At 39.2% G+C, this 23854-nt stretch overlaps 1 protein-coding gene and 1 pseudogene across 7 annotated transcripts in view; one reads left to right on the plus strand and one right to left on the minus strand.

Moving 5' to 3' along the window:
• Window positions 1-23854, minus strand: part of FHIT (fragile histidine triad diadenosine triphosphatase) — a 1461545-nt gene that overhangs the window by 577453 nt on the left and 860238 nt on the right. The window lies entirely within an intron of this gene.
• Window positions 14571-16166, plus strand: LOC123814466 (annotated as a pseudogene).

Here is a 23854-nt window from a genome sequence, read left to right on the forward strand (position 1 = left end):
AAAACTTCCTGAGGCCAAATATGAACTAGGTATATGGAGAAACTAATGAAATTTTCAAGTCTAAGAAATCTTGGAATAAACTGCTTACAGAGACTCTTAATAACATCATTTTAAACTCTTGGCCTCTCTTCCAGGTTCTGTTTCAAGTAGGGCCATGAGCTATTGCCAAAGAGCTAATATCTACTGTCAGCCCATGCACAGTATGTCTCCAACTGCCATTCATCAAAAGCTTCAAAACAATGTGTTTATCTTTATGCTTGTTGTGAATATTAACAATTTAAAATCTTTAAACTGTCTAGAAAGAAGTAAGAAAAACCTGCCAAGAGCTTGGGCATAGATGATGTATTTACATACATTAGAGAAGTACCATTAACAGTAATTAATGGTGCTTTTACATCTCAAAATGCATTGCAATTGACTGTCAATTTGTTTTGGAAATGTGAGCCATAATAAAATAAATCTCATTCTAAATGCATACTTAGTAATTTTTAATAATTTTAAATTCTGATGTGCTATTTAATGCTTTGGCAATAACACAATTTTATGAAGACTTTTTTTAAAATTGATTGTAGAGAGAGAAAGGGAAGAAAGAGAGACATGGATTTGTTGTTCCACTTATTTATGCATTCACTGATTCTTGTACATGCCCTGACTGGAGATCAGACCCACAACCTTGGTGTATTAAGATGATGCTCTAACCAACCGAGCTACCTGTCCAGGACTGAAGACCATTTTTAAATTTAGTTTTTTTATTCAGCTTTGTTAAAGTTAATGAAACTGCATTGCTTACATTCTACTGTAATTCAGAATGTTTATAAAGTTCACGAAGGCTAACTTAAAAAATTGTATTTTGGAAAAAGCAGATTCAGTCAGTTAGTGATTATAAAACTAAAGTATAATTCCACTACTTTCTAAAGAAACCCTCATTTGGTAATGTGGCATGTCTTCACAGGAGGTTTTAAAATTTTAAAGTTTAGGACATACCACTGTCAGGAAGCAGAATAGACACAAATGCAAAGAAGAATTTCATTAGTCCTGACTCTATTCTTGACTTAGTCCAACTTTTGATTAGAGCAGACTACATAGTACTTGACAACTACAGTGAAAAATATTTACCTCAACTGAACTTTCAAAGAAGTTAAAATTAGAAAACATTTCTCCCCCAAGTCAATATATTCTGCAATATTTCACTGGTAATGTAAGTTCCATTTTGCTTGAAAAAAACTAAGAGCAAAAGGAGAAAATATATTTGTTTTGAGGGTGCCAAATACACATGGAATAGAAATTTGAGCTAAAATACTTAGTAACCTAGTTACAGCCTTGTCATGAAAAACAGAAATCGTAAAAACAGATTTGGGGGAATTCTCGTATGAACTGTTATTATTTGTGTGCTTTGTAAATGAGTCTAGACTGAGAGGTTCCCCAGCACTTTTCTTTCATTCCACTTTATTTCTGCTGAGAACAACTGATCAACCTTTTGAGAGTAGAGCTCCATCACCATTCCTCATAACAATATAGGTGCAAAGTTAAATTGAGTTTCTAGGTACAATTCACAGTATGGTAAGAGAGTTTATAAGGCAATAATTCTAAATATAAAACAAAAAACATATATATATATGTTAAATATATGTTTCATGATTGATGTTAAATATAAATATAAATCAAATGTTACATGATTTTAAATTAAGGAATATTAAACTAAGTGGAATATTAAACACACTTGGCATGTTTAAAAATATACTTGGTGCTTGGCAGCTCTAAAAAAGTACAGACATAGTGTTTATGTTACCAATAATAACAAGATCATGGAGAATTGATCAGGAGAGTGTTTTTCTTCATCCTAACTATAATAACAGGACTTACATGCTGGATTTTTTTTTTATTGGGCAAAAATCTGATGCATGAATCCTAAGAAGGCAAAGCTAGTTAATTTTATTTGTTCTTAAAGAATTCCAAATCAAGAAATCACGCTTCCCTTTTGACACAAGTATTCCCTTCTTCCCCACACAACAAAGACGAAAGCATAAAGAGAAATTATTGATATACCTGAGTGAAGACATGTAGACATGCTGACTTCAATAAGACCTTCCTCACAGAGGTAAGGAGCCAGTGTAGCACTGTGTCTCCAGTAGGTATCCACTCAAAAAATGTTAACATCTAGAGAGAGGTCATGTGTAAAATAAAATCAGTAAACCACCAGCCACACACCATTTTGTCATTTAGCCCTTGATTTCTGTTATTCAATACTCCTAAATTCCAAAAGAGAAGACTCATGGAATTCCTTCAACACCTCATCTGCTTAAAGCAAGATAGTGAGGTAATATTCATACGAGGAACCCTAAACACACACAAAAAAATCCATTTTTATTGGTACAGAGGGACATGAGCTCCTGGAAGGATTAAACACCATGCTTGGATTTTTGCCTTTGAGGAAAATCTACTTTAGCATGTGTTGTATGAAACTGATATTTACTTTGAGTACAATTTTATAATGACATCTGCTACAAGTACCATGGATTCATGCACTCTTTAAGTCCTACAGGTTATAAAACAGTGGGTGCAAATATTTTCATGAGCCACAGTGTCCTTTTGTTTTGTTTCCAGGAGAAAGAGGTGCTTTCTCAAGTATGACACTATGTTTCTGCTTTTGAGGTCAGATGAAGCTGGTCATGATTCTGGACAAAAGTTGTGGCAGAAAAGTGTTCCCTGCTATGGTGATTCCTAGAGCTCATATGCTGGATGTAATCAGACTGTAAGGCCATCATGGCCAACCAAAGCAGCAAAGGTGGGGGCACTGCTGTTTCCAAGACACATACAGGTTCAGCACATGACTGTGATCATCATGAGTTGTGACAGCAGCTGCCAACATGCACTGAGAGTGCTCTGCTGTGTGCACTATGCACCATGTCCTCACAACACCACTGTAAGCTAAAAACTTTCAGCAACACTACTTCATGGATGAAAAACTAAGGCATAGTAGTTCCTTTATCCAAGGTCATTGGGAGTTGAACTCAAACTCTGTGTTTCTTGAGCTCTGGTAGTTTTCACCACAGTGCCAGCTATGTCAGGAGTCATGCATGAGTCAGCCCAGCTCCATCTCTTAATAATCTTGGACAATTTGGTGAACCTCGGAAAGCCTTAGTTTCTTCATTTATAATGTGTACATTATAGCACTACATAGCTTACAGCCATCTGAAAAATCATTTGAAACTTGGAAATAGGCAAATGAGATTACTGGATTCCTTTGTGCAGTGCTCCCATTGCTGGCTTGACTTCCTGTTTACAGAGCATTTTACAGCCCTGATGGGAGATAGAAACTTGGTGAGTTGTCATGGCCAAGCAGGACATTATGCTGTTCTGCATCTAACCCAATAACCTATCAAACTGCAGATAGATAGGTAGACAGAATCAAATGATCATCCTTGGACTGATTTTAACATTTTACCAGGTCCCTCATCAATTAATGAGCTGAATAAGATCTTAAACACAGAGGTTGAACTGTGTTTACTTTATATTTACACAGGAAGTATGAATTTGCCTTTCTGCAAATTGTTTTTAAACAACAGATTGTTTTGAGAATTAAGTGAGATGATGCCTATGAAATATTCAGTGTAGAGCCTCTTACATATGATTCAATATCATCCATTGTATCATTGCTATGATCATGTCAATAATCATTATCACCACTGCAATACCATTTAAATGTTTAATGTTAGGAATGGTTGTTTCTGTTTGCTCATATTTGAGTATCAATAGGGAGTTAATCACTAGTCCTGACAACAGTTGCCAGATTCCACAATGTTACCCACAGCTAAGGCCACTTTAAAATCTGGCCTTGAGAACGTTTATCTCACAAATCGCACATGGCAGAGAACTGGTAAGCCAAAGGATCTACATTCTATGCACAGAAGCTTGCACATCAGCCAGTCTGACATCACCTCTGTTAAACAGGATTCATTCAAGTGATAATTGACAGAGGTTTCCCTTTTAAGTAATTGCTCTGTAGTTCCCTTATGTTCTGTCAAGGAAGTGCCAGTAATTAACTAACAAACTGGACACTGACTTTGCTTTCAGTGGGACTTTTGGAACCATTTATCTTGCAGGTGGGGAAGGTGGTGGGAAGAGGAGACATCCACCTCACCAGGTGCATGAAACACACTGTAGGCAGAGGTTATTACAGGGATGAATGGGGATGGACAGCTTCTGGAAGGATAAGAGACAGCTCCAGTCCCACATTTGAGACTCCTGGTTTATTCAAAAACTAAAAATGGCCCAGGCTGGTGTGGCTCAGTGGATTCAGTGCTGGCCACTGAACCAAAGAGTTACTGGTTTGATTCCCAGTCAGGGCTCATGCCTGGGTTGTGGGCCAGGACCCCAGCTGGGGGCATACAAGAGACAAACACACATTGATGTTTCTGTCCCTCTCTTTCTCCTTCCCTTCCCCTCTCTTTGGAAATAAATAAATAAAATCTTAAAAAAATCTAAAAAGGGAGAAAAAAAACAATGGTCCAAAAAAGTACACTCAATTTTTTTAAAGATGCTTTGGATACTAAAAAATAAGATGCAGAATAATTAAGATAGTCATAAAATAATAACAGACCTCACTTTAAAAAATTCAAAGTACATGGTCAGGTGGTATGACAGAGGGGTTGTTGCATTTCTGCTAGAACATTTCTGTAACTCTCCTTTCCTGGTTATAATTTCTAAAGTCTAAATCAGGGGTTTTGTGAAATGCAGCCTAAGGCCTAAGTGTTGAGCCCCCTCCCCTCAACACCTCAGTCTATGAGATCCAATTTTCCACTAAATCATCTGATACCTGTGCCTCTCTGGCTGGTCTTTCCTTCTTATGTTTTGTTCACTATAGAACCATAGCATCTACAGATGCTATGAGACCTCTATCTCCACTGCTTTTCAACTTCCTCCATCAGCTCAAGTCACCTCCACAAGCACAGGGTCTCCTGGTTCCTCTGATTCCTGCCACATATAACTCACCAAAAATGTGTGAATTCTGTTAATCACACAAGCTTTCAGTATATTTCACCCATTCAAGTGACTTACCTCATCATTAAACTGCAACTCCTTGAAGACAAGGGCACATCTTCAAAGGGTAATTAACAACTACGGAATGCCACTGCTCTGGACACTACGTGGACACTGGCAGAGCCGAGGAGTGAGAACCACCTTTATTTACTCCTCCATCATTCCCCCACCACAGCAAAGAGGGGTCAGAGCTTTTTATTATTTGTTCGAAGATATTTTGTGAATTTCTGGTTTTACTAGAGCCAGAAACCTATAATTAAAAGGTCTTTGGACTCCCTGATGTGTCCAAACATCTGTTGATACTTGAGTCCTTCTTCTAGTGTATTTTTCAAAAGAGGGCCCTGGAGAGTTCATGAAGATCAAAATAAAGCGGTGCTCCCTCAAAGAGACTGGTACTTAAGGTGTAAGGGTTTAGTTAACTGAGGCAAGAGACAGGACAAAAACTGGGTAAAGGTCAAAGATTAAGTGACAAAGACAAAAAGAACCGCAGATGCCAGCCAATGAATAATATACTCAGGCACTGGGCCAGGGGTAGGTACTGAGAGAGCAGACCAAAATGCCCGAGGGTCAAGGGCAGAGATAGGAGGTAGGAGGTAGACACCCCAGGCTTCCTCTGTCAGCTCCTGTGGGAGGTAACAGCTCTGGGAAACCTAGAGAAAGCAGAGCCTCCAGGTCAGCTTAGCTTGTCCTTAAGTGAGCACAACACCCAAGGGAAAAACACTCCAAGCATCTAGGAAATACACAGAGCTGATTAGAGGAGAGAAAGAACACAAAGGGCTCATTATTCAACTTTTAATTTGGAATTCATTTCAAACTCATCTACAAGTTCCAAGAAGTAGAATAGCGTAAGAGTGCCTGTAAATATTCCCAGATTCACCTATTGTTAAAATTTACCCTGTCTACTTTCCCCTTATATACACACTATTCCCCCCTATTATTTTGAAAATAAGTTGCATTCAGCATGTATTTCTTAGAACTAAGGATATTCTCTTGTATCACCGCAGTACAGGTGCAATATTTTATAACTTACATCTGTGTACCAGTTTAGTCAACTAACTCAGTGATGCAGTTCAGCATTTCACTACTCCAGTATGAGATCCAGGACAGGATCTCATTCAGTGTTCACGTCTCTTTACCTTCTGTGATCTCAAACATTTCTTTACCTGTTTGACTTATTTTTTTGTTTCACAATACTTCCCCATCCATACTCCCCCCTTACCATACACACACACTAGCATTTTTTTTTTAAAGAGAACCAGCTCCTATTTGGGGTTCCTCTAATCTGTCCTGAAGGTTAGATTCATGCCATGTATTGCTGACCCACATACCATATCAAATACATTGGGTCCTTCTCAAGACAGCACATAGGAGGTACATAATGTCCACTTGTCCTCATTGGTGATTTCAGTTCTCATCAGCGGTCAAGATATTGTCAGGTTTCTCCACTGTATAGTTAGTATTTTTTTAAACAGAAGACTGTTTAACATTCTGATTGGGTAGTAGGCAGGATTTATTCATTATGTCTTAATTACTAACAATGTATGCACATTTTAAAGCTCACAGCATGTGCTGTTTGTTTTAAATTCTGGCGCGTGTTTAGGAGCCACACAGAAATGGCCGCTTTCCTGGTGTCTGCCACTCTGGGCTGCAAGCTGCTCTCCCACGGAAGCTATGCACTCCTTTAGGCCCTCTCAGCAAAACAAAACATACAACAACCAGTAAACATGCCCTTTTGTAAATGTGGTCGAGGTGGATTTTCACATTTCAAAGAGCATCTCAGACTGTTTGAGCTGAGAGAAATTTGTAATCAATTGGTTCAACCTACATGTTTTTATAGTTGAGAAAACTAAGGCCTAGGGAGAAAATTTGACTTACCCTAGGTCACATACCACCAGAGTTCTTACAAACTGTTATCAAATCAACATAAAGGGCCATGGCTGGAATATTTTAAATCAAAATGTAATAAAAAATATCTGAGTACTTAGCATGTAGAATAGGTATATACTGCTTGGTGAAACTTTTGTCTTAATTACATGGTTATCAGTGTATATATTCCCCTTTACTAGGAAATGGTATAAAATATATTTCTTACTGAAGGTAACAGTTAAAAAACAACCCTTTAAAAACTCCATGAGCACCTAGCTCCCCAAATAAAAAACCAGTAGCCATTCTACTAGAAAAGTGCTTCTTAAACTTGAATGTGAAAGCAAGTAACAGTTGAAATGGAGTTTCTGATTCAGTAAGTCTGGGGTGGGATCTGAGATTCCTTGTTTTGAACAGGCTTGTGGGTGACATCTAAGCTGCTGTGCCAGCCTGCAGACCTTTAAGAAGGATGATGAAAACCTTATGTCCCAGCAAGGAACAATTTATTGTGAAGGAAATCTACAGAAATTGAACAATAAATCTTGGAAATGTTTAAATTATCTTTTAAAAAATTCTTCATGGAGAAATCAGCTTAAATCATAGCAGAGACTGTGTGCTAATGGTGGTAGTCTGACACACACCAGGATTGCTGGCATTCATGATGTGTCCCACACAAGGCCCAATGAGTCAGTAACCCTGCAGCTTGGGACAAACATATTCAGACAGATTCAAATGTCTTATTTTGCCCCAGCTCATATTGCTTGAGAGTGAAGGGATACAGAGTAGAATCCAGCGAATTCCTAAAGTCATGCTTTCATCAGACTTATTGACTCACACATTATATTTTCACACATGTATTCACATGCTTTAGACATTGCACTCACAGTGTGTATAAATCCACAAACAGGTATGTTCATTAGCAGCTTCCTTGACATCGAGTTTTACAAACAGTCTACAATATTCAGGAATTAGTAATCAGTGAGAGGAAACTGATGTGTCAAAATCAAACTCATTAGAATTATGTGCCTTTGAAGTGGCTCAAGCAACAACATGTCTTCGTCTGAATTAAAGGGCTCTCTTAAAAACAGCCGCATTAGATTTGGGAGGCTGAGTTAGAAGGCTGGTGGGAAAGAGTGTGACCGACAAATGACAGGAGCTGCAAACAAGATTTCATCATCTATAACTTAGACTTCGTGTAGTATATTTAGTTCAACCCTGGCACTTCATACAAATAGGCTGTCGCATAAAATACAAACAACTCTCTTTTGACAAAGTGATACTGCTGTGGGGCTGGGGTGATGGCTTTATAAACCACAGAGCTCTTTAAGTGACAAATGAAAACAGAGTCCTGAAATTACAGAGATGTGGAATTACTGCATAAATCCTTTCTGGTTCTTGGGGAGGGGGGAGCTTTTTGCATTTTTTTTTTAAATCTGAGAGGAGGAGGTTAGATCTTTGTAATCTTGATTCTGTAAAATGGATTTTGAAGTTACTGGCACAAGATTAAGATATGGCCCCAAAACTTTGTCAAATGAAATGTATAATGTTATATAAAGATCTAGCTGAAGTGCTCCTTTTGACCCAAAAGATGCCAACTGCAAGTGCAGTAACTGTGTCTGCTAAGATATTGGGTACCCTGACGTTGAAACCTTGTAGTATGGTTGATAATGCAGCTCTTCGTGCACGTGCACTGCCTTCCCAAGCTGTCTACTTCAGTGGCACATTGGAATGAGGCCAGATAGTCTAAAGGGCTCTGCTTTCACACAGCTTTATTTAGCTTGAGTAAACATTCCCAGCCTATGTCATATAAAACCTCACTGCATAAACGCTGCTGTCCTGCTCTCATCTCTTAATAAGGATTTTTACCAAGAGGCCTGTGGGGCGACTCATTTTTAATAAATGATTAGTAAGAGATATAGGATTTCTTTTTAACAATCATACTTTGACTATAAGAGGGCAAATTCATTACCAGTAAATCAAAAAGAGCTAAGGATTTCAGTTGTATCAGAAGCGTTACCAGACTTTAGTCTGACAGGTAACTCTAGGCTGTAAATGATTAAATAAAAGTCCAAGTTCACCCAAGCCTGGAAAAAATAAAACTCAAAGCCCAGAATTTCAAATAAAACAAGAAAAATTACACATTTTTCAACCTCTAAAAGAAATGGGGAGGAAATGTACAATCTGATGGAGACAGATCTCAAGTGGAGAATTTCTTCTGTTGTTTGTGTTTTTTCAAAACTAGATTCAAATTTTACAATAGCTCCAATATAGAATGTTTTGAGAGTAATGTGACTGATTTAACTTAAGAAAAACTTTTAAATTGAAACATAACATATATATGGTGTGGCAAAATACAGACAGCCACAAAAAGCTCTAACATTCCTTCTGTGGGGGGCAGAAGGGCTATGTTCCCTCCCCTAGAGCCTGGAGGGATCAGCGAACATTTTCTCCAATAGAACTCAGCAGATTTTACCATTCTCAGGTGTGTTTTTTTTTTTACCATTCTTAGGTCTCAAGAAACTGATATTTCCACCAACTACCTCAAAACACTACCTCTTAAAGACATGAATTGTTCTAAGGCGAGAAGTCTGACAACCTTGAGGCCAATATGCTGCAAGGAAAACCAAGACAGCCATGAGTGAGATGTCCAATCAGCTTCCAGCCATTGGAGTCATCCCAGCTAAGACTCCAGACATTAACAAACTGAGATAAGCAGTCATCCCTGCAATGAATGCTCCATATAAATTCCTGACCCACAACACTGTGAGGTATAACAACAATAATTTGTTTTCGGCTATTATATTTTGGAGTGGCTCATTACACAACAGTAAGTGCCCCGAACACCTAGTAAAGTGGAATAATCTTAAGTGTACCGTTGTGCATTCTTGCATATGTACACACATGAGACATGAGACATGAGCAACTATGATACACAATCTGGAAGAGTCCCAGACACTATCCTCAATAAACTTCCCATCCCAACAAAAACACATAATCACAATTCTAACTTCTATCATCAAACTAGGTTAGTTTTGACACTTCTTAAGTTTTACAATATGGGATCCTTACATTTTACAATATGGGATCCTTACATTTTACAATATAGGGCATCTACAGCTTCCTTTATTCCACTGCCTGTGAGATTCATTAATATTGCTGTACTAGGTGGTTGATGGTGTGTTTTTTATTGATGTGAAGTGCATTTTATGTCTACTGTAGTTATCCATTCAGTGGTTGATAGACATTTGGGTGATTTCTAGTTTGGGGATTTAAAAATAAAGCTTTCATGAACACTCTTGCACTCTTTTGGTGGACAAATGCATTCCTTTCTCTTGGGTGCAAACCCAGAAGAAGGCTTGCTGGTTGCAGGGTAGAGCACATGTTGACGAAAGCATTGGTTTAGATTCTGGCTGCTTATAGAACTGCTCAGCTGGGTATGTTGTATAGGAGCCTGTTCTGCATGGTGTGGACCCAGGCAGGACACATACCCACAGACAGGTTCTCCCGTGGGGAATCAGGCCTGCAATGTGCCTAGGCCACTTTGAGACTTGCTTTTGCTAAAACTCCCTTACCCTGAATTGAGGCAGAAAGTGCTTACTCTAACTTCCTAAAGTCTGTGCTAAACCTCCCCAGTATAGAATGTAACCAGTTCAACCACTTTTCCTTTTCCATTTGCAAATATCCTTCTTCTGTGATTAGCAGCATTGGCTCCTTTGTTTTCTATAAAAGGTAACCACCTAAAGCGAACCTGTGCATAGTAAATGAGGACCATCATGTAATATGCCCAGAAAAGCAATAAAGGCTTGTCAAGGCAAAGGCAGAGGTTTTTTCTCCTCTTGAGAGAGAAGCCATTCCATCCCTTTTCCTCCACAGGACTTGGTAGTCTGTGTGAATTTCTCATGCTTCACCCACAATGTGGCGGACCCCACGAGCCAGGGTCCGCATCATGCTGTACATAGTTTTTTCTCTCCCTACATCCAGCAAATATTGAGAAATAATCATGCCAAGCATTAAATTAAGCTATTCTGATTTGTCCTTCCATATTTGACCTTTCCTGACTAACTGCACAATAGTATAGTTCTCGACAATGTCTACTGTCATGAAATGACACTGTTCTTGGAAAAATCCTATCAGGCAAAGTCAACCTCTAAAATAGCATTGTAATAAATATGCAGAAATGTCACTTTTTGCATTAGCCCAAAGGTTTTGTATAGCTTAAGGATATGTGCAGTAAGCTAACTATAAAAATAGAAACTTGACAGTGGGGATGCATGTGTGTGTCAAAATAATATTACTCTTTCTGAGAGTATGGCAGAAAAAAATGACACTACATCCACCCGCATGATTTTTATAGATCTGCCTCTTTGCCAGATGTCACCTTTTATAAACTGCTTTATAAATGCATGACAATATAAGCGCAATAGTGTGTTTATTGCTTGGTAAACTTTAGTAATAAACTTAGGATTGGTTGAAAATTAAAGCCTTAGAGCTTATTCATTAAGCATTTAGGACAAGTGCATAAGAAAAAAATGCAAACTATTAAATGTACAGTGTATGCAGATCAAGCCACTGGCAGCAAGCACTATTTCTCAGTCAGTCTGCCTCATGGAAGTATCTGCCAGTTTCCTTGTCATTGAGCTAAATGTATTACAGCCACATCTAAAGGATGCTGTGTGCCTTACTACAAATTTGAGTGAAATCCAGAACCTTACAACCACCATAGGCTCACTCAAGACAGATTCAGCCTTTTTAAACAAGTGTTCCATAACTTAGCACAGCATATTTTACATATGGCAAAGTATTTCTCACAACCATTTTTCTGAAAAGACTTGAAAAGATTTTAAGGAATTCCATAAAATAATTTCATAGCCCACACTCACTATTTTCATCATTGATGGACTATATAACAGCCATATTTCTTCATGTATGTATGGCCTTAGGATTTTTGAATTATTTGTAGTACTTGCTAAAAATAGAGATTCTGGAGTCTTCTCTTAATTGATTGAAACAAAATCTCTCAGGTAAGAGGCCCAAGGACTGATATTTTATTAACTAACTCCAAATCATTCTTATTCACAATAAGATGTGTAAACCGCAGCTGTACAGGAATCTAATAATAAATTTCAGCAGCATGTCCTAGCAGTATATCAATTTTATGTGAATAATATATATTCTTAGATTCTTAGATTCAATTTGTTATTCAACTTTATATTTAAAAAAAAACTTAAATAGCTTGTATCAATTTAAATTCCTTCTTCCCCCCCTCAGAGGTATGTATGAAGACCCATAAAACAAAATCTAGTTAAGGACTTTTGAAAATCAATTTCCAGAACAAATGAATACATAACTAAACTTCCCTGAGGATTTCATTATCCTGGTACTGGCATTTGTAATCTTTGTAACTGGTAAATGTGGAAAGCATCAATTAACAAATGAAACAACCTCTTTATCAAATAACCTGTTAAAAAATTCCTCTGTTGTTCCATAGATTTTTCTATTGCTAAAAAATTCCTCTGTTGCTCCATAGATTTTTCTATTGCTTACTATTCACAGTGAACCCTATCCATATCCAAATTTCATAGATATTGCAATAGTTAACTATCACAAAGCTTACCAACATGTAATTTGTATGGGGTAGAATCTCATAACAATGCTGCTAATACAAACATTAAATAATAGTATTATTTTTTTCTATTAACAAATAACTGCACCAACACAACAACAAATACAAAAGAGAAATTGTCAAAGTTTCACAGGTGCTACAGAACATTAGGACTGTGAATTACTAGTCCTGGGTTCCATTTTGGGCATCTGAAAAACTCGCCACTTGAGGCAATGCAGTATCAGACAAAGCAGTGTAGGATTTTCCAGACACGAGACATAGAAAATAAGCACCCCTGCCTCAATCATGGTAAGGAGCAAAGTTAAAAACTTTCTTTCCTTGAAAGTTAAAAGAAAGAAGTGACAAAAACAAAGTTCAGCTCAGTTTTGGATAGTTTCCTTTTTCTTCTTTGAAAGTAATACAACTGAATCGAAAGTAGCATATAAATTACAGAAAAATGTGGGAAAAGTTGTAGAGAAGGTATGGGAGTAGCAGACGGAAATGTTCCTTCACAGGAAGAATTCAGTTGTTAATAAGGAATAAGGTCTAGCAAATTCTATCCAAGTCCCTGTTCCTTTGGGCCTTGTCACAACACATACGTCATCAGCAAGGCTGAAATCATCATTACTGGCACCCTGGCCATGCGATGTGTTGAGAAGAACATTAGATTCCCAGGCAGCTAACTGTAGTCCAGTTTGAATTTAGCAGTCACTAATGGACATTTTAAAAGTTTATTAATTTCCTATTGCTGATGTAACAAATTACTATAAATTTAGAGACATAAATAACACAAATTTACTTTCTTACAGTTCTGGAGATCAGAAGTCTGAGGTCAGTTTCATTGGGCTAGAGTCAAGGTGGCAGGCCAGGCTGGTTCTTTCTGGAAGCTCTAAGGGGAAAATCTGTTTCCGTGTCTTTTGCAGCTTCTAGTGGCTGCCTGTATTCCTGCGTTTGAGGCCCCTTCCACCACCCTCAATGTGCATCACTCCCATCTCTGCCTCTGTTGTCACATCTCCTCTCTGATGCTGAATCTCCTGCCATGCTCTTACAGAGACCCTGCGACTCTGCTGCCCTACCCCCACCCCTGGCCCAGATGATGCAGGGTAATCTCCCTATCCCAAGATGCTGAATTTAATCATATCTTTGAAGGTTTTAGGAATTAGGATGTGGACATATTTGGGGGCTATTACTGAGCCTACCACAATCTGAGTTTTCTTTTTTAAAAATTATTGAAATCACTCATTTACTCATTCACTTATCCCCCCCCACCCCCTTCACTTTACAGGAGTGGTCGGGTTTCCCAACCAGTATGACAGGGCGAATTGACACGCTATGAACTGGTATTCGAGAAAGGATGTGCTGACAAATTATGATCAATATGTAAAATTGACTTTTGCTGCAACTGAGTATACATCCTGACATGGTGATATGTCTCAGAAAAAAAAAAATAGAGAGAGAGAGAGCAGAGTAGACAATGGAGTGCTGTATAGATTGGGATAATTAGCTGCCAGTAAAAGGGCAAAGACAATGCTTAACATTAAAGTGGTACAAGAGAAACGTATCAGGTTTTCTGGAATGTGCAGACATTTGTTTGCAGGTTTTTCTTTGTTAACAGGAATTTTCCTTATCAGCACATAGAAGACCATGGCCAGCACAGAAATCTGCTCAACTCATGCCAGTATGGTCAGAGTGCGACTGAGTGAAGAAAGTGATAATTGTGGAGGCTTCCAGAGATGTTGTAGGAAACTGTCTCCAGTAGTGATTGCACTATAATCATCACAACTTGTTTTGGGTTGCTGACTTTTGGTCTTTTCACATCAGAATGGATCCCTGTTTCTGGGGATGAAGTTATCCTCCTATAATCCTATGGTGGATGAATAGATGCTTACACAAAATAGAATTCTGTTAGGAAGAAAAACAGGGGTGCTTTGGGTAATCCATTAAGAAGGTGCACCCTGGCACCTCTGCCAAAATAACACAGTCACTCAGGGCTCTTTCGGTACCTCAGTTTGGAGTGCTCCACAGAGGTGCCATTGTCTGAACTGACTCCCTGGCACTCACTGTGATGAAAGGCACAGCCCAGTTCATGGTCAAGAGTCCAATGTGGTTTATGGCCTAAAGGCCTTCTCAGTGTAGTACAAGTACCACACAAGTGTCAGCTGCTATGAGAACAGCCTCCTCCAGGTGCTTCCCAGGTCTAAACACTTCTTCACCTTCTGAACCACCCAGCAGGTATCCTGGCCCAGGGTCAGTCTCCTCAGCTGGGGCTGCAACAAAAGCTCCATGCTCACAGCTGTCATGCTGGCCCACATGCACGGGTCACAAGGCCAGCTAGTACTGTTCACTGACACAGGTGGGCACTGTTAGCCTGGGCCTGGATGCTGAGTGCAGGAAGTGTTCGTGCTCTTCCATGCACTGCTGCCCATGGTGTTGCCAGAGGACCTCATGTTCCACAGCTGGGATGTATTGTTGTGGAACATGGCCAAGGCGATGCAGCATGCACAGGTGCTGGATTGGAGACCACAAGAACAGCTGTGGCTGCACTTGCTTGCCCTGCACCTAAGGCCCTTGCTCTACACCCCAGAGTTCATTGCAGCTAACCAGAGCATGAGTGCCAACAACCTGAACCCTGGTACACAAGCAGCAGCTGGAGCAGAGCCTCAGGGGCATCTGTAACTCCCAGCTCTGTGCAGGGCTTGACAAAGTCATGCTGTGGATGGCAAACACAGAACACTTCTGCTACTAGTCCCAGGCCTCACTGACACAACTGAAAACCTGCTGAGTAACATCCAACTAGGTCTGGAGGTGTCACCCTCCACACTCTTCGAGGTGGCCAGCATCTTGGATGGCTGCACCTTCCTCAGTGGGTCCCCATAGAACACTCTGGTGCCTGTTGCACTCAAGCTCACATGGCAGCTCTGAGTCTTTATGAACAGATATGACTTCAGCTCAGGCCAGACCAAGATCAAATCCATGCTCATTGACCCCCTTATCAGCTCTGGCTTCAAGCCCATGTCCATTGTGAGCTACAACCTCCTGGGCAAGAAAGACAGGTAGAAACTGTCAGTACAGCTATGGTTCCACTCCAAGGAGGTGTCCAAAAGCAGTGTGGTGGTCAACATTGTGCAAAGCAACCCAGTGCACTACACATCTGGTGAGGATCCTGACCACCTTATACCTTATGTGGGTAACAGCAAGGGGGCAGCGGATGAATACATGGGGGAGCTGATGCTGCCGGCATCAATATGCTGGTGCCACACAACACCTGTGACGACTCCGCTGCACCTATCTTGCAGGACCTGTTGCTGCTGACCAAGCTTCTGCACCAACTCAGACCCACAGCCACAGGGCTTCACCCCAGTGCTGTTGCTGCTCAGCTTCGTCTTCAAGGCACCATTGACTACGCAGGGCAGCCCTGTGGTCAACACGCTCTTCCAATATAGCACAGCTGCATCAGGAGCATCCTCAGGGCCTGGGTGGGGCTTCCACCACAGAACCACATGCTTCTGGAGTGCAAAATGGAATGTCCCAACCTTTAACGAGTCAGGCATGTGGCTGCTGCCTGCCAAATATTTTGCAAGAACAATTGGCCTCCAGCGGATGTACTAATGATGCCAATAGGCCATAGCAGGCTGAGGCACTCCTGATGCCTACCACCTAAGGCAGTGGCCATACAGCTCCCCACAGCTCGCCACAACTCCCACGCCCATGCAGCCCTGCCCCCACCCAAGACAGTAAGGGCATTGCCACTATATAAAAAAAAAGTGCTCCATAGAATGACAGCTTATGCAAGGTCTCTCTAAAGTGACTTCATATATGTATCACCTGGTCCATGTTTTAAGTTAAATCTTTTAAAATAAACCTTTCAAATTCAGTGAAAATCAGCCATTATTCATATTTTCATGTTGTTTAAATATAGATGAAAATAATTACAACTTTAAGCTTTTAATTTGTTTATCCTTGTATAAAGTTCCAGAAGCCAGCATGCTCACAAAAGGAAAAGGCTGGAGATAGAACTGGGGAGACAGTGGCAGTGTTACTGTGATTGAGTGGTGGGTAAGAAAATATTTTCAGTATAAAACCTCAAAATTAGATTTAAGTGTTTTAAGTAAACTCAAAGAAAGCAATAACAAGTAAAAAAAAAGACTAACTGGAGATGAAAATTTTTTCTAGAATTTTAATCACCTCATAGTCTTTAATAAAGTAGCATTTTAGTTAGGAGCACATGAAAAATAATGCTTTTTGTCTGATTCAAATTCAAGTGGTAAGTCTTGCCCAATCACTATACTGGGAGAAAGAACGTATATTCTGAATGTCACATTTGATCTTGTTGCTATCAGTTTCAGACATTCACATAAACCTTTATTTAAAAAAAAATGATAAAGTTACTGACCTAAAAACATGCAATCAAAGTAAAATACACACACATTTCTATAAAATTTGTGCTATAAATTTAAAATTATAAGTAACATAAAAGACAGATAATCATAATTAGGGAGATATAAATTTGAAAGAGAAACATTAATATTTTAATCTTTCTGATAATTCTCTAAAATTACCTAATATTTCTTTATCAGCAAATATTGCCTTGAGGACTCAATTGAAATCCAAATCATAATGATCATCCATTTAACTAATGTATTAAATAAAACATGTCCAGTTTCACACTAAATCTAATGATATGGCCAGAATAAAAGCAAAGCTGCAAATTTCAGTGAGAATTAGGGAAATTATGAAAGGTCTTTCAACTTGTCATCTCTGTGATCAGGGACGCCCAGGACATGCTCCGTCCTCTCCTTTCTGTAGTCCCAGGGCTTCCCCAACCAAGAGTCACAGTCAGTAACAGCATTTGCCATGTGGAACTTCACAAAGAGTGGACAGCCAATACCCTATTTAATTCTTACAGTAACTTGAAAGACAGGTGTCACTATACCCATTTTAGAGATTAGAGAACTTGCTCAAGATTACAGAACAGCTAAGTGACAGAAGAACTCCAAAGCCTGCAATGAAATTGCTGGAATCCAAGGGCTTCCTGTAAAGAAAGGGCATCTAAGAGTGCTTTTCAACACCAATGCCATTAGAAATTCCCATGGAGTTTTTTAAAAACATACTTGTCCAGGCACAGCCTACTTCTGTCCTGTTTTATTACACATCACCAAGTAACTGTGAGGCATGCTCCTAGGATGCAGGAGGGTAGCTGCTCCTAGTCTGTTTCAAGAGATCCTAGAGTATATTAGAACTGAAATTTCTGTTCTGTAGTAACATTACATCACAATGATATCAGAAATACTTAAAATAGATGACATGCCTAAAATGTTAAGTGCTTTCACATGTTACTATATATGACATTATATTAACTTGGCAAGAGTGTTCAGGAAAAACTGGCTTATTATACTCAATTAATGTCAGAGTCAATAGGCACAAAAGAAGCATCAACTTCTTGACTCTGGAGGCAACTCAAACTCTTTATTAACCGATCCTTCTGTTTCGTTAACAAGAAGTCTAAGGTCCAGAGAGGTACACCGGCTGTTCCAAGATTGCTCAGCTAGAAAACAAGGGTGTTAATTAGAATTTAGCCCCTATAATTTCAGATGCAGTGAGTTATTGGGTTAGTTTAAAAAGTCCATTTAGTTTTTTCCATAAAATAAAAGACAATTTTTTCAATTTTACCAATAACTTTACTGATTTGGATATTTTCAGTATGTTGGCTATCTCTCACATGGTATAACACTGATTGTTCTCAATTTCTCGATTTGATCACTTTCAACTTCAACTGGTTTACCCAACCGTGGGGCATTGTCCAGAGAGAAATCTTCAGCACGAAATTTTGCAAACCACTTTTGACATGTTTGATCAATCACAGCACCTTCTCCATATACTGTACAAATCTTTTATTGTGTTTCCATTGCATTTTTACCATACTTGAAAGGTAAAGCACCATATGCCAAAACTGTTGCATACTTTCTTCCATCTTCAATATTAAATGGCTACACAAAAATTCACTAATTTTTATGTTTTTTTTTAAATGCATGCTGATATGACTGCTATCACAACACAATCTAACAAAATTGTTTCAAATTAGTGGCAACTAAGAACTATTAGACCCATCTTATGGAAAAAACCAAACAGACTTTTTGGCCAACCCAATCCTTTTAGAATCCCACACTTGGCCTGCCTCCAGCCTTCTTACAGCCAGAATCAATGTTCCAATTATTTTCACAGTGTCAATTACATGGATAATAAGAGGAAAATGAGAATTGGGAGCTGAAGATTTCTACTGGGCAATTTTGAGTACTTCCTGAGGGCAAGACATTTTCATGTTTTGTTAAAGAGACCCTAGTCAGTGTCCCAAAAGATGCAGAAAATGAAGCACAGAGAAGTTATGTAGCTTGTCCCTGGTCATACTGCCAGTTGGAAGCAAGGCCCAGGGCTCCATGGTCTGAGGCCCCACATCATGAGACTGAGCTCACCTGGAGCAGCCATGGTTTTAGTCACAAGTTATGCCTGCTGTTATATCATTTGATGCCTATTTTCTTTACATCTGCTCAACTTGTCCTTAAATACTTTGATTTAATTGGAAATGTTTTATCTCTACCATTAATGGAAAACCAATATCATTTGGTAGAGATAGTTAACCCTGTTAACCTGGAAACAAAATGGGTGTAAAACTTGCTGGAAGGAATCTCTGCCCGAGGCTCTAAGCCCGGGGCCTAAGCACACTCTCTTAAAAGAAATATTAACAAGTATTAAGAAAGTGGTAAAACCTCTCTTTGGCTAATGAGAAAGACTGAACAGAGGGAAAGGGACAAATTTCCCAAACTTGCCAGAAGTGCCAGTTAGAATAGTGGTATTGACATCCCAGCCTTTCTGGTTGGAAGGGGAGGAAGCAGGGGAAGGCCCAACTCTTTCTTCTTCCCAACTGCTAAGCACAGTGGCAAACAAATAGCAAAAGAGCCAAATGAAGCCACCTTGTGGCTTTACTTAATTAGTTGAGGATTATTCTTTATTTCTTAACATTTTGTTTCCTTTATAGTAATTACCTTTAACATTCCCCACCCCCACCCCCTCTGGTTAATGAAATCTTGGCATACTCCTCTTTCCTTTTTTTTTTAAGATAACATGATTACTGTGTTAGTATCTTCAAAGGATTAAAAGAAGGTTTTCCCTTTTTTTTCTTTGAATACAAGGCATCAGTAAGGCCCATTTGATAATCATGAGCATTCTAGTTATTTATAAATTCACTCCAAATTTATGTAAAGGTGACCAGATTATTTCCACTATTAATATGTTAATATATCCCTCTAATTCTCATTCTTAATATTTGTGAAAAAAAGTGTCAGCACTTTATATACGAGAGTGAAACAGCAAACTGGAGTTTTTCCATATTATTCATCTAGGTATTTTTATACATGATTAAATAAAGAAAAACCATGCTAAAAATGTGGAAATATGAAAGTATGCTACATATTTTATAATCATATTTTATTGCACTCTGTTAAGTGGCCAGAGGGGTTTTAGAAGGCAAGATGCTTCCAAATAAAATTATTATTATTAAACCCCTGAAGCCTCATATTGAGTTTGGGCTGTCACTAGAAACTTTTGATAAATTAAATAACATGCAGTATATAAGCACTCAATGTAGCTTAATATATTTAAAATGGATTCTTTACACATCTGTAAGCACAGACTAAGACCTGAAATTTTTTAAATACATTTTCCTTTAGCAAAAGTGTTTTGTTTTAAATTTGCTTTTTAGAAATCTAATTATTGAATGCTATAGAACAATAGTCTAGCATATAGAAATGCCTTGAGAGTGTTTTTTTTTCCTGAAGTTTTTCTCTCTAAATTTATTCTATTGCTAAAAATGATTTTTAAAATTTTGTTTAAAATAGGATTTGGTTGAAAAAAATAATATAGATATGTAGCTAAATTTCCAGCTCTATGATAAATTTCAAGTATAATAAGCCAAACCAAAAATAGAATTGATAATAACCACTTCAAAGTAAAATTGACTCAGCGTCCCTTGCCCTACATGGAGGACATTTATTAGAGCAGAAGGAACCAGGAAGAAGATTTGCTTTATAGGATAGTCATGTTCTATTACTCTTTTATTGAATGTACTTACAGCTTGGACTACACAATTGTTCTTGAAATGTTTCCAAATGTATGTAATCATCAGCCATACAATGGTAGGTTTCTACTTTAATTTTGAAATTAAAGGGGAACAGGATGCAAATATATCTAGTGTGAGCGCTTCACATCAATTAAAACAGATAATAATTTGACATCAGCTAACAATAACTTCTCCAACATCCTGTCTTACAGGCATCCCCACCCCGGTCTCACAGTAATTGGTAATTGCTATACATTGAGGAAATGCAGTCTGCCTCACCAGAAGCCTCTGCCTTTGCTATGAGTTACCAGCAGTAGCGACCATCCATGTGCTGAGGAATGGAGCTGGAGTAAAACATCCCTGTGCCACGACCTACATCTGCCCTTTGTTGAAGAGAAAGGTGAAAATGCTCCCTGGCAGATGAATTTCGCTAGGCCAGAGGAATACCCCCATGGTTCCCACCAGCTTCCTATCACTGAAGGACCCCAATGACTAAAAAATAACACTTTACTTTCCAGGTTTAAATGTGACAGAATCTGGCAATGTTAATTTTATAAGTGAGAAGAGATAAGAAGCAGAAAATGCTGAAAACAAATGCCAGGAAAATGAGGCTAAAGTCCTTCCTTCACTACTGAGCTCTCCCCAGCCACCCTAGGGACAGCACAGCACCCTTCACTTACAACACTCTCCTTCCTGGCTTTATTTTCTCCCTCAGATTCATATTCTAACACACCAACTGTTATAGATCTCCTCTCCTTTTTGCCTTCTGTGTTCCCTGCCAGATGCACTCCACAAGCCAAGGGGTTTGGGCTTTCCCGCTCCCTGCTGTTTCCCCAGCACTGGTTAAAATGGATGATGCCCACCTTATCTACAATATATCCCCAGGATCTAGTCCAGGGATCTATCACCTTTTCCAGTTAAGTATCAAGTGGTATATGTTTCAGGTTTATAAGCCATACAGTTTCTGTTGCAACTACTAAACGCTGCCATTGTGGAGCAAGAATAGCCACAGACAATATATAAGTGAATAAGCGTGGTGTGTTTCAAGAAATCTTTTTTTTTAACTAAAACAGCCAGAGGGCCAGATTGACCCAGGGCTGCTGTGTGCCAACCCTTATCCAGACCGTGCCTTGCATACAGTAAGTGCTGAAAAAACATTTAAGTGAGTGAATAAATGAATGTAATTGCCCCCAAACCAGCCAGCTCTCCTGTTTACCACCCAGATAAAACAAACTCTTGCAAAATACAACTATTACTGTTGCTTTAAGGTAAGGTGTATTAAGTGATATTAAAAACAGGGCAGGCAGTAAAACATGCAGTTTGTTCTGAATGATTGGAGACAGTCTTTGCTGAAGGAGAACCAGCACCTGTCACCAATTAGTCTAAGCTTCATTTTTTGGATGAGAACATTCTGTTTACATTGAACATGTGAAAGTGGAGAAAGAGAAACAAAGAAGGAGAGCAATTTGCTCCTGTTCCAATGAGGATATTTCCCAGATGTGTAGGGGAAAGTATCGAGGACTTAGCGTATGCTAACTTCTTCAGTGGCCAGAGATCCTCAACATACTAGAACCACCATTCTTGGGATTCACTTCTGATTAAGTGAAGGATTCTCCCAAAGGTTAGCACCCAGTAACATGCATTTGTAAGCCCAAGTTTGAAACCCATTACTATGTTCTGAATGAATGACCTGTCACTAGTGAATTCGATTCCCAGAGGAAGCAGAATCCAACTGAGATGTTTCAGATGAAGAGACCATAACTAAAGGATTAAGACCAGAAGGATGGGCAGGGAACAGAACAGACAGGGAGACAGGCCACACAGAGAACAGCAAGAGCAGAGGCCATGGCATCCCAAGGCTGCAAAGAGCAAGGGGCAGCTAGGAGGACAGCACAGCCCATGAGACTGGAGCATGGAGGAGGGCAACCAGGAGGGGTAGCCGATGCCGACTACCAGCTGCAGCGCTCAATCAGGACAGGAGCAGGAAAGAGCCCCCCCCCCAGCTGACTCTGCTCCAGTCCTCTGCTTCCCTGCCTAACAGCCTGTGGGGCAGCCTGAGCAGAACAGTCCCCAGGACAGAATGGGGCAGAAACTGAATACAAAGTAAGGCAGGGCTGTAGGTGACAGTGGCAGAGTAAACAACACATTGATCAATTATAATATAAGCAAAATCATCCTGGCTGAGTACAAATATGAAAATTTCAAATCCCATACTCTGTACATAGATTACAATAAGGACCAATGATCAGGATACATCCTAATCCCAGGCCAAAACTTTGTCTTGATTTATATATCAGTCTTTTCTAGCGGCAGCTTCCCACCCAGGTTACAATCTTCAAAAAGTGGAAACAACAATACCCCTAGAGTCAGCAATAAATGACAATGGCGTCTTTAATTTTAAATTATGAGGTAACACATTGATGAATAACCATGGCATGATTAGTTGATTCAGGATGTCTATGCACAATGGAAGAATCCATCCATTATCTGTTCAACATAATTCTTTCATTCAACAATTTTAAAAACAACCAAGGAAAATTACTGTCCCTTAGTAAAGCATTTTGAATTTCATATGCATTTAATTAGGTAACTGCCAGCTCAAGGACAAGTACTATGACAAATAGTTGTTCTTTTCAAAGTAGAAGAATAGATTGTTCAACAAGCAATAGTGATGTTTCCTGTACTTAGATACACAAGAGTCTTCCTACTTTTTTTTTAGTTTAGCTAACCATTTTAACATTTAATGAGGCTTTTGTGACTACCATTTTCAAGCTGAGAGTTCTTGTCATTAGCTTTTAAAAACAGCCAAGAGCAGCTTCCTGTGTATGGAAAAATACCTTGTTCCTCACCCAGAGGCCACTGTGATTGACCCACACCAACAGCAGAGGATTTTAACAAGACCATCTTCATGAGCAGAAAGAAAAGCAAACAGAAAATATGGATCACTAGCCAACGCTTCTACTGAGCATAACAGTGTTTTACCTTAACCTACAGTAACGTTTCTACCCCAGCTGCTCAGGGAAGGCACAGCTCATTTCTTTTTAACCAAGGGACAATCTGATGCATGGTAAGTGAGTTAGGACTTAGTGGGTAACTAACTAGCTGCAGGAACTACAGAGCCTTAAGACTATACAGCTATTCCATCTGCATTGCTGCCTTGCCTTAAGGGGGCATCCAAGCAAAGTGGGGCTGTGAGAACAAAGCAAGCTAACTCTCCTAGTGGCCTGCCCTTCCCT

The sequence above is a fragment of the Phyllostomus hastatus genome, unplaced genomic scaffold (assembly GCF_019186645.2).
Source record: "Phyllostomus hastatus isolate PE091 unplaced genomic scaffold, TTU_PhHast_1.1 phas_contig_16, whole genome shotgun sequence".
Taxonomy (NCBI): domain Eukaryota; kingdom Metazoa; phylum Chordata; class Mammalia; order Chiroptera; family Phyllostomidae; genus Phyllostomus; species Phyllostomus hastatus.